Raw genomic sequence first — 10446 nt, 5'->3', positions numbered from 1 at the left:
GCGACAGGTCACTACCATTTTTCCTTTTCATTTGAAAACGGGGCAGATCGTTTGATGCTGACGATGAGATGAGTTTGAACGTCAAAAAGCGTGACTTATCGCAGTTATAGACGCGCTTCCCCAGCTGTTTCATTGCACAGGACATCGATATTTTCCCAACCGCGGAAATATCTGAGGACGACAAAAGATTGCGCGTCTTTCGCGGAAAAATCTGCAGTTCGATCGCTCTGTCCTCCCCGATTGACGTTTTATTTGCGAGAGGATTCATGCTCGCTCGATGATCACCCCGAGAGCTGCTTCTAAGGAGATTCCGTGCATTCTTGCAGTATTTCTGATAAGAGCCTTGGTGCGGTATCGTGGACTGTTGACAGTGAAATCGATATCGTAGATTGGTACCGTAAATACCGGGGAATCGTCGAGCCCTGGTTTCACTGAACCGTGGAATTCAAGCGTTCCCCGTCTTATGATGAAATTGCTCTTTTCGAGAATCTCATGAGCCGTCTGCGAGGTTCCTGTCAGCCGAGGAGGAACAATTACGTCCCCAATTAAATGGCAATAATCGGTGATGATGCATCAGCCGATCCATCCTTCTGCGCCCGGGGCATATAGTCTACACCCGACAACGACGTTCACTGGAGAGGATTCTTTGTTTGATTTCAATTTCTCGAGAAATAGAACTAGAAAAATATTTGCTCCGCAGTCTGGCGAGCCGAAGTATCTGAGATTTTATTAAAGTAATTGCGTATGGGATGGAATGGAACACCAGGCAGCTTGAGCGGGTACAATCGGTAATGGTGTCAATAATAAATGTGTTGCAAGAGCATATTGGTTACTTCGATTAGCTATGTTCTTAAAAAAAAAAAAAACGATTTTATTAAAATGAATGTACTCTTTTGTTACTATCCATATCTTTATTTTTACAATTACAGTTGAAAAAAATACTACTTCGTAAGGAATTGTGGCTGAATCTCCTCAAAACTCAAAAACCGTATGGTGACGCCACCCGTCAGCAAAACGCGGAACCTGCTCATCGAAGTATAATGCTCACCTGCTACTATAGTTCTCACAACCCCAATTGATCCTTGCCGGTTCGGTCGTATGTCACCGTATTACTTGCGGCAAGGGAAACATGAGCAGAGACTTCAACACCAAATAAGATATGAGTGCGCATTTCTTTCAAATTGCCATGCAATTCATTTATGCCAATCCGCTCGTATATCAAAATTTAATGCATTTGACAAGAAATATGTCTGCCTTCGGAAACAGATTTTCGATTTTGCAATATGGATATTAAATACCTATTTCAGTATCCATTTACCGCTGGAAATGTCAGGAAATGTCAAATCTATTTCATAATTATTGAAATTGCGAAGATGATTTTATAGGAAATAACAACAAAATGCCACCGTAAAAATTGCATACGTTAAATTAAATTAAATTTTATATAAAATCTCAATAATTACTGCCCTCCATATTTTTAAAATATAAACCAATCACGTTTACTGCTAGACAGTTTTAATACGAGCAAGTTCTCTTAAAGTACAAAATGTATTTAGATTTATTGGAATTATTTAGAATTATTTAGAATGAAATTATTGTTAGAATAGTACCATGGTAAAATGCTAAATCCATTTCAGAATTGAAAATAAGGAAATAAGTTCATCGATCTACATACATACTTAGCTCTATAAAGCGAAATGAATGTCGAGATACAGGTAACTACTGCTTTTGAGTTTGATGGTTCAACGCCACAATTTTCCTTGCGTCAGGCTAATAAGCTTTAACGATGCAGGAAAATTGAATTTTCCTAACGCAAATGTTTGCAAATTATGATCCGTACCCATCAGCGTGATTTACCCGTAGATTCGTATACTCTGCTTGAAATAAAGGAGGAGCGCCATATGGGAGACGGAAAGGCACGTTCTCATTCATGACCGCTAATATATTTGCCTCGACTCGCCATTGATTCGCGGGGTACTACACCTGTGCACCAAACGCAGCCGAACGCGTGCTTGGCATACACTTAAAATATGCTGTCTACCACTGACAAAATACCCACACTATTCCAGCTGTCATAGGCGATAAAGTCTGATGTAGAACCTCGATTCGTCAATCGCCGGTTTATCGCGGCTGCGATACATCTCCTTAAGATAATACCGTGAAACTGTAGGGGCAGGTAAAAACTTTCCGCAGTCGTGCATCAGTCATCACGTCGACAAAATGTTTTCGCGAACCGTTTTGCTACTTCTACTTTCTTGCGTTGCCAGCAGTCTAGCGTTGGAACTCGTGGTATGTGCATGTTAACATTTCTTCTGCAAATTTTAAATTTCGAATAAAATTTATTAATTTAATGTTTTCTCGTTTCCTCAATTTAGTAAACAACTTTTTCTATAATGTATAGCTTCATCTTTCAATATCTTATTCTCTTTTACGAAAGTATATTTATAATTTGTGTTGCTTTAAAATGACAAACTTGAAACGTATAGCTTTGATCTGGTGAACGTTACACGTTTCTTACAGCTAAGCAGCAGATCTTCCTGCAGTATAAAGATATTAATTCTACGCATTCTCTTTACTGTTCTGTACTTTTTCTATCTACTTTTGCTATAACGATACACTGTATTTGATTTTCTTCATAGTTAGTTGAAATGCAAAACTTTTTCGGTTTAATCGGTTAGCTATTTTTGACGAGTATATTCGTCGTGAAGGAATGGCAATACTTTCTGTTACGGCGAGAATACTCGTAATATTTATCGGGCGGAGGTGAGCGGTAGGCAGCGTTCTCAAACGTTGCAATTCGGCTCGCGAGTGGCGCGGGCGGCGTGAACGCATGAATTGCAAGGGAATCGGAAACGCGAGCGCAGACGTTTCCCGGTTAAACGTGCCAACCAACCGTCCTCCGGCAATTGGCGTTAAATTCGCAGTCGGTGATACCGTAGGCCCCCGGTGGGCGTCGAACGGTTACGAGTAAACGAACTTTAAACCGGAACTTGCCCCGTTTTCGACGGAACCCCGTAACAATCGGGCAACGAGTGCCAGCTCGGCGACGGCGGTTCGTAAACTAGCCCTCGCGGAAAGTCTCCGTGTGCTATCGCGCGATTAAGCTGTTTACGCGGCCGATACCGCGTTTCCGACTCGAGCAATCCTAACGAAGCAAGTTGAACAATAAGCCGGCCAGCTGTAGAGAAGCCAACCTGTCCGCAGAAACTTTTAATGAGAATCCGACGAGGAGGTGGATGGATAAGTCGACGATTTCGTTTGGAGAATCAGCTCGATTCCGCTAGAGACCTGAACCCCGAAAAATCGACGATCGCCGCGAGAACGACTGCCGTCCTTGCCGTCCAAAGAGATCGTGCCTTATCTACCCGTGCTGTACTAGCTAGCTAGCGGAATCCGGGCTTCGGTTCTTCTATCGTTCTGCTACGGCAAACATTCCCCGGAGATTAAATTTGTTCGAAGGGTGGGGCGGCTTTCTTTTGAAAGCCTGGTGAATCCACTTGTAGCACCGAGGAATCCTTGTTGATTCAATTAAGAATTTCTTCGGTGCTCTCTTCTCCCATGAAAATTTCGTCCACTCTGTCTCCCTTGACAAGATTCTCCCGGCTTCCCTTATCGCCGTAAAAAATGCAGATCTCCTCGGCTTTATCAGCCTAGGGGCTTAAGAATTCGGCATTTTTACGGCCCCAACCGGAAGTCTCTCATTCCTGCGAGCTCGCGCATTGTATTCCCTGTTCTGTTCCTTATTGTCGCAAAGATTCGCGTATCTTGGTATTACAAATGAGCTTGATGACCGAATTTGATATGGCGCGGCGGGACATGGTCTTGAAGAAAGCACCAGGGTCTGTTTGATTTAGGGGACGAACTCTTCCTCTGTGTCGCGTTCGAGAGAATGGCCGAACTTTTCTCTGGTTTAATTAATTTCTTGTTCGTCGAGGGGAACCGGCGAGCCGCCAGGATTTTGTTTGACTAGTTAGCTGTCGCGTTCGGTTAAACAGAACAATGGGCTGGTTGGTCGTGTCAGGGACGAGAACGAAGGAGATGGCGAACGCCGCGCTCCCGAGAACACGCGCCCAAAACTGGATTATAAAGTTCTGTTGTGTTATCACTACTTAAGGGATTAACGCCTCCTTGCACGGCGCCCGGTCGGAATCCTAATCAGCTGTGTTACTGTTCGAGATGCAATTCAGGTTACCTGGTTCCCGCCGAGGAGAACAAAAAAACGACTACGGAAAACGTGTACGACCGGTCATCGATCAATGATACTGCTTTCGATTTATTCACCCTCTTCCTTGCGAGAAGGAGAACCCAAACTAGATTGCGGATCAATACGCGACATTGTTGTCTGAAGAAAAGTCTGTTTGGTATTTGATAGTGTCGTGAAGCCTTGGAGCTCTTATCGATCGTCAATTAGTCGTTTAAGAGGTTAATCGTGTTACTTGTATTATACTTACAGCGGATTCTGTTTATATTAACTCAATTTTAACAATGTCTGGTCAACTGAATTCTATTCTAAACTGAATCCTCTTCTTAATATGAATATGAACTCCAATGAAATGAAAAATCAGTTAGTGGTGGGAGACAGGATGAACCATATGATTATGTGAACCAACTTCCGGATCCTATAAATGGAGTTTTACTGCATTTGGTGAAAGGGCTTTGGCAAAAATGTATATGAGCGAATGATGTATAAAATATTTAGTTGAATTAAGAAATTGGAAGTTGAGAAGTTAACTCTCTATAATAGTTTCAACTTTTTATGAGAATATAAAAGTTTGTGTACCATTAAACTAGGAAATATCCATGTTAGTATATAAATTAACGACGAATCAACTTTAAAGAGATTTAATTTTCTCTGATACGTATCATCTTTGCAAATATAATGGCTAAAAATGAAATTAGACTACACGTAATGAATAAATATGTAACTTCAAGACTACAGCGTTTGGTTGAATATTGTATTTCAATAATTGAATGCGAATTTCGATTAAGGATCGTATGTTACATTTTGGTGGAAATTCAGCTAGAAATTCTAGTGCATACTAATCGCAAATATGTATCAGTAGTCGATTTTAAATTGCAAAAATTACCTAATACAACTATTGAAACTTATGGAAAAATGACCTATGTCGCATCGCAGCATTGTCACTGTATCAATAAGCTGGGTCGGTAATTTTTGGAAAAAGAGCCCTTCTCAACATGTCAAGGATCGAGCATTGCGGTCACTGCCTAATTTGAAAAGGAAAGTGTTGACAACGGAAGGTGTAAACAGCGGCATCGCTAAGGGAAGGAATAAAGTGCCTGCTGCTCAAACGAGAAAGGAGTTAATTTAATAGTAACCTTTTACTAACAGGTCTGTCTCACTATTGATACTCGCCGCGCTGGAACGTAGTTCCTTCTTATCTGTCGTATATTTATTTTAACCTTGCAGCAATGAAATTTAGACCTCCTTTACAATCCCTCTCCTCGATTTCTTCAATGAAAACCTAAAGCTTTACTATATTGTATTATTGTGGGTTGTGTTTATTGTCGCCTTCAATTATTTTGTTTCATGTAACAAATGTTTTAATAAAGTATATCACTGTGGCCTCCAGCTGTTCTCTCAGTTGTTTCAATGAAATAAGAAGATATGTATGTATATGTGTTGGAGACTGCCCGGGCGAACTTTCAAACACTGTATAAGCAAACATAACTGTAAACCGCGTTATCTTAGCAAGTCGGAAATATAACATAGATCCTTACTCGATATTCACATTTAATTAACTTTCGTTTTACCAATTTTCTTTATTTTTATTGTTCCATTGTCCGTAATTGTAACTAGTACGATTTAGTATATGAGAATAAATAAACTTAATACTTGCAAGAGTCGTCAAATATAATTGCAGAAAGTCGTAGCCCTTGTGTCCGTATCTTAAATGAAACTAGACTACATTGTGAACAGTTGCGGCGAAACAAATTTTCTGCAGCTTTATTCTCGTTGATCTTAATACCGATGCGAACTAATTCATTGCAATACATTTTATAGGAGACCACGAGGAAAGCCAGCAAACTATCCACGTTGTCCGAAGTGGAAATTCTTTTATCAGTATCAGCGTGTGCGCTTGCTTCCGTTGCAGTTGTAATCGTGCCAACGATACTTTATTAGTAAGTACATTTTCATGAAATTGTTTTCACCTGCTCTTCTATACTTATCGCTCTTGCCATAAGTATCTGCAACACGCAAAGAAGCTGCCATAATACGGTACTCTTTGTGTTAAAATGAAATACCGTACTTCAAGAAACGATAAGATTAGTAGTATCAGCCGCGTTTCAGTTCAGGCTTTACCAGCTTAATTCACATCGTATATAAAGAAAATCTTGTGATCGATTTCAAAATTGTTTCATCGAATTGCATATTAAACATTTTGCATTATTCTTTTCAGCAAATTCTGCAGTGGACAGTTACAAGACGAAGATGACTCAAAAGATAAAAAACGTTTATCAATTTAATTACGTGAAACCGTCGATCCAATCATAGAAGAATCGCTGTTTCATTCTAAGCTAAAAAATGTTAAGAGTGTTGCGCTATCGTTGATCTGTAGATCTACGCACTTTTAAAAAATGATTTTCAACTGATTAGAATCGTTGAGAATGATAATAAGAATGAGCTGTGGTGTGAGTTTGTTATTAAATCATATTTAATTTAATGTTTTGTTTAATTTTTTATTATTTTTAGTTAAAACTTGAAAATGGCTAACATAAAACAGTTGCAATCATTTTTTTATGTTAATACTGTTGAGGGGTTGTGTGGAATAAAACACTCTCGTGTAGTATAAAACCAGAGTAAATAATTATATATTTAGAAGTTAATATAATGGTACGGTGGAAGGACAGGCGCACGATGTGAATACTACGGACTATACAGAAGAACTCGTGAGCTAGGCGACAGTACGCAGTTCTGTGCCTAGCGTACTTGAAGGTTTACCTGAACCCTCATAAAAGTTCGGTACCTGGGATGTAGAGGTTTTCCTAAAAATACAGACATACTTCGTTCTGCTTAACAAATACTTTTTATAGTTAATATATTTTACCATCTCTGTTTTCAATAGTTCAAATACAGAATTTCATAAAAATCTATGGTCTGATTACCGTAATTAATTAATAATTCATTTACGCGACTGATACTGATATTTGATCAGTAATAAAATACACTTTTATTTTTACTACTCTTCTAAACTCCGTCTATCGACTCGAGTATAGTTCCCTGTTATTTCTTCCCAGGTCGGGTGTACCGAAAACGACGTCACTGATAAAATCGAAATTTCACTGGCGTCGACTGAAAAGTTTAACGTTAAATTCCGAAACAAGCAGCACGTACGATTATCAATTTCATTGGTGGTTTCGAGCGGAGTGTACTGTGGTCGCCTAACCATCGTTATACAAAACTTTCTACTCCCGTTACTCGTGCATCATAAAACGTTGGAAATTCCTGCAACACCGCATCTCTTTATAAAGACATTGAAATTGTTGAGAACAAAGAGCAACAAACCGATCGAACGAGTTGTTATCACTGTCAGATAACGATTTATTAAGATTTTATAAACTTCTGATGATTTGGAATAATAAGTGTTGTTATATACGGATTCTTCCTCTGCTCGGCGGACCTTCCTGTTCACTTACGATCATTTATCTTTTTATTTATCGATTTCATTGCATATTCTGTATGACGTTCCTTTCAGATACCTTCATGTATTAGATTTTACTTTTCCTACAGGCTTTGTCCAAACATGTGAAAATTGAAATTAGTTGTTGAAATTGTTGTAAATTGACGTTAGGTGACGACATTCACATATCAATTTTTTCAGTCTGGGTCTTAATAAACCCTGGGTCCGTCGTTCGAAGGTCAATGAACTTGACAATGATTGGTTTCTGACCGGTCCCATTCATTTAGCGACAACATTCGTAGTGAGTGAGCTCCGTTTGAAATTCTTATCACGAGACTAGCTCAAGTAGAATAAAGATAGCATGTGTTTGCATTCCACGGAGCATACGTGTACATTATATTACACTATATTATACAACTATAATAACTACGTGAACGTATAAACTACAATTATCGATATGAAATACCGTTAGCAATAAAGGAAAAGCGCACGTCCTGTTCATTTTTTCGTATGAACGGCTCGTACATACGGCTAGATTCAATTTGTATGATGAAAAGTAAATTTTCGTTAATTATCTAGAACCATCCGGTCCTCACGCAGCATTTATGCTTCCGAATAACTGTGTGTACCGCGCAACTACAGCCACGCGGCATCGTATTATTAACGCTACTAGTGCATAATAATTCGCGAACTGCGCGGAAATCGCGACACAGATGTAAAAATGGGGAACCAGTAGTCGTCCGTCACTATGCGGAACGTTTATTTGCGCTAAACCGGCTGTTTCGTTTAATGGAATATCCGTGAAGCCGAACAAATTGATCGGCAGAATTTATCATATTATTACGGGGCAGTGGGAAACGCTTCACATTCCGACTCGTTTGTTTGCAGTGGACGTCACTCGAACCACGGAATCGGCGATACGTTCCATCGGATACCAGCCCGATACGCAATATGCTGCTGATCCGAAGGCTTTAATCGCATCGGAAATTGAGTTTTGACTGGAATCGAAGCGGTCTCGAATTTCTTGGATGGCTCGGCATCTACCTTTTGAATTCAGTAGAGTCGATTGGAATTTTTCATTCGATTTGAACAACGTGTCGCGCAAGAAATTTTCACACAAAGCTTTTCCTTGTTTATAAACCAAAAACCAAACTCAATGTTGTAAATACGAATCCGAAGTAGTATAAATTCCACTTGATTTAAGAGTTCTTTTAAAGATTAATGATGTAGTTATATCTATTATTCAGTATTTTATCGAACATAATAGATTAATTTGTATGTTCCATTTAACAAAAATTTTGCTTTCTGGACATTAACTTCTACCGTTGCATGTGTTACAAAAAGTAAACGATTCCGAGTATATTACCTAAGCCAGACTTGCTCGTCTTGGCCTTCAAATATTCAAAACCTATTAACACGTTCCGCGCCGAACTGTATTTAGTCGACTCTTCATTCTGGTCAATTGAAGCTTAAAAATCAATATATTATGTTTCTTTATCAATTATTGTCAATATAACTATGAAGCAGACGTATTATGGATCTATTCTTTTAGTGAAAATTATTCCTTGGATTCTAACTTGCCATAAAATATTTTTTTAACGCATTGAATAGCTATTTAAGCGTGTACCATCAATGGTACACGTGGCATGGATTGTGTTAAGGTATACGAATATATTTTAATTTTCACTTAAATTGCAATTTGAACAGAAACTTTTACTCATGATGTGCAAACGTGTCATGACACAAAATATTTCCACGAGTATACTCGTCAAAAACAACTACAAAATTTTTAATAAATTTAATTCACCTTACAAAAAAAAATCCTTTAAAATAAATTAAAATCTTACGAAATTGTAGCTAGTTAACGGCAGTCATAAGCACTTTAGGTTACAGTCGCAAACAATCATCGACAAACAAACACAAACATATTCGTTTCGTCGGGCGAGTAATTGCATGCTCGATGGTTCCAGCGCGATCGAGAGCACTGAAACCGTATCTCATAAATTCGTAACTGTCGTCGAGCGTGCGGAACCAGGCCTGACAGTATAACCCGTGTACATAAAACTCTTACAGCGCCAATGGCAATATAAAGTTTAATACGGCCTCGAACTTTCGCGGATTATGATCAAGAAGGCTTGTCGCCGGCACGGGCCTAGCATTTCCCAGCTCCGTTTGGCTTCGCTCCGCGCCACGCAGCACAGCATTGCAAATTCGAGACGTTTCTTTAAGGCATGAGGACGTCGGGGGTTTTATACTCCGCGAGAAGCTTACTCAGGAATTTTAGAGCTATTCACCGCGGGACTCGTGGAAGTTGTAACTCCTCGGCGTTCGTATATATGGAAAGGTCCAGGCTGTAATTTCACTCGGCACCGTTGGGCTATGTGAAAATATATCCCCGATCATTTCTATCGTTGTCGACGTTACGATTTTTAGTTTTCGACAATTTCGTCGACGCTCATGTAAATTGATCTCGTTCATTGAGAATGGTGGAAATAATATCGCAGTTGCAGTTACCATCTAGCGTTTCTCTTCGTACGATAACAGCGTGTAATATCGATCGCCAGTATGTTCCCATTGAACGGTAAGCACGATATTATCCTCCGTCGACAATATAGTGCTTGAAGTGCATATAGTCAATATAGTGCAGTACATCAGAACAGAGCACCAGAAGAATCTGGGAATTATTACATTCTACTTAATGCATTAATATTGATAAGAGGAGAAGTACATTCCTACTGGCCTCTTATCTTCCATAACTCGTGCAGATAACTTTTGCAGTGCATGAAGATCTGCAGTCTATTAATCA

The 10446-nt window shown here is 39.3% G+C and overlaps 1 long non-coding RNA gene across 2 annotated transcripts; it reads left to right on the top strand.

Moving 5' to 3' along the window:
• The first annotated feature begins 2171 nt into the window (after nucleotides 1-2171).
• On the top strand, nucleotides 2172-7693 carry LOC144469240 (uncharacterized). 2 transcript variants are annotated; one of them, XR_013493938.1, is made up of 4 exons: nucleotides 2172-2289; nucleotides 6023-6141; nucleotides 6420-6651; nucleotides 7258-7693. It is a non-coding gene; the product is annotated as an uncharacterized LOC144469240 (long non-coding RNA). The 2 variants fall into 2 exon arrangements; XR_013493937.1 differs by lacking the exon at nucleotides 7258-7693 and having other exon boundaries at nucleotides 2175-2289; nucleotides 6420-7201.
• Nucleotides 7694-10446: the final 2753 nt, after the last annotated feature.

The sequence above is a fragment of the Augochlora pura genome, chromosome 4 (assembly GCF_028453695.1).
Source record: "Augochlora pura isolate Apur16 chromosome 4, APUR_v2.2.1, whole genome shotgun sequence".
NCBI lineage: Eukaryota > Metazoa > Arthropoda > Insecta > Hymenoptera > Halictidae > Augochlora > Augochlora pura.
Note: the sequence above shows the minus strand (reverse complement) of the source record. Positions and strands in the feature narration are given on the sequence as shown.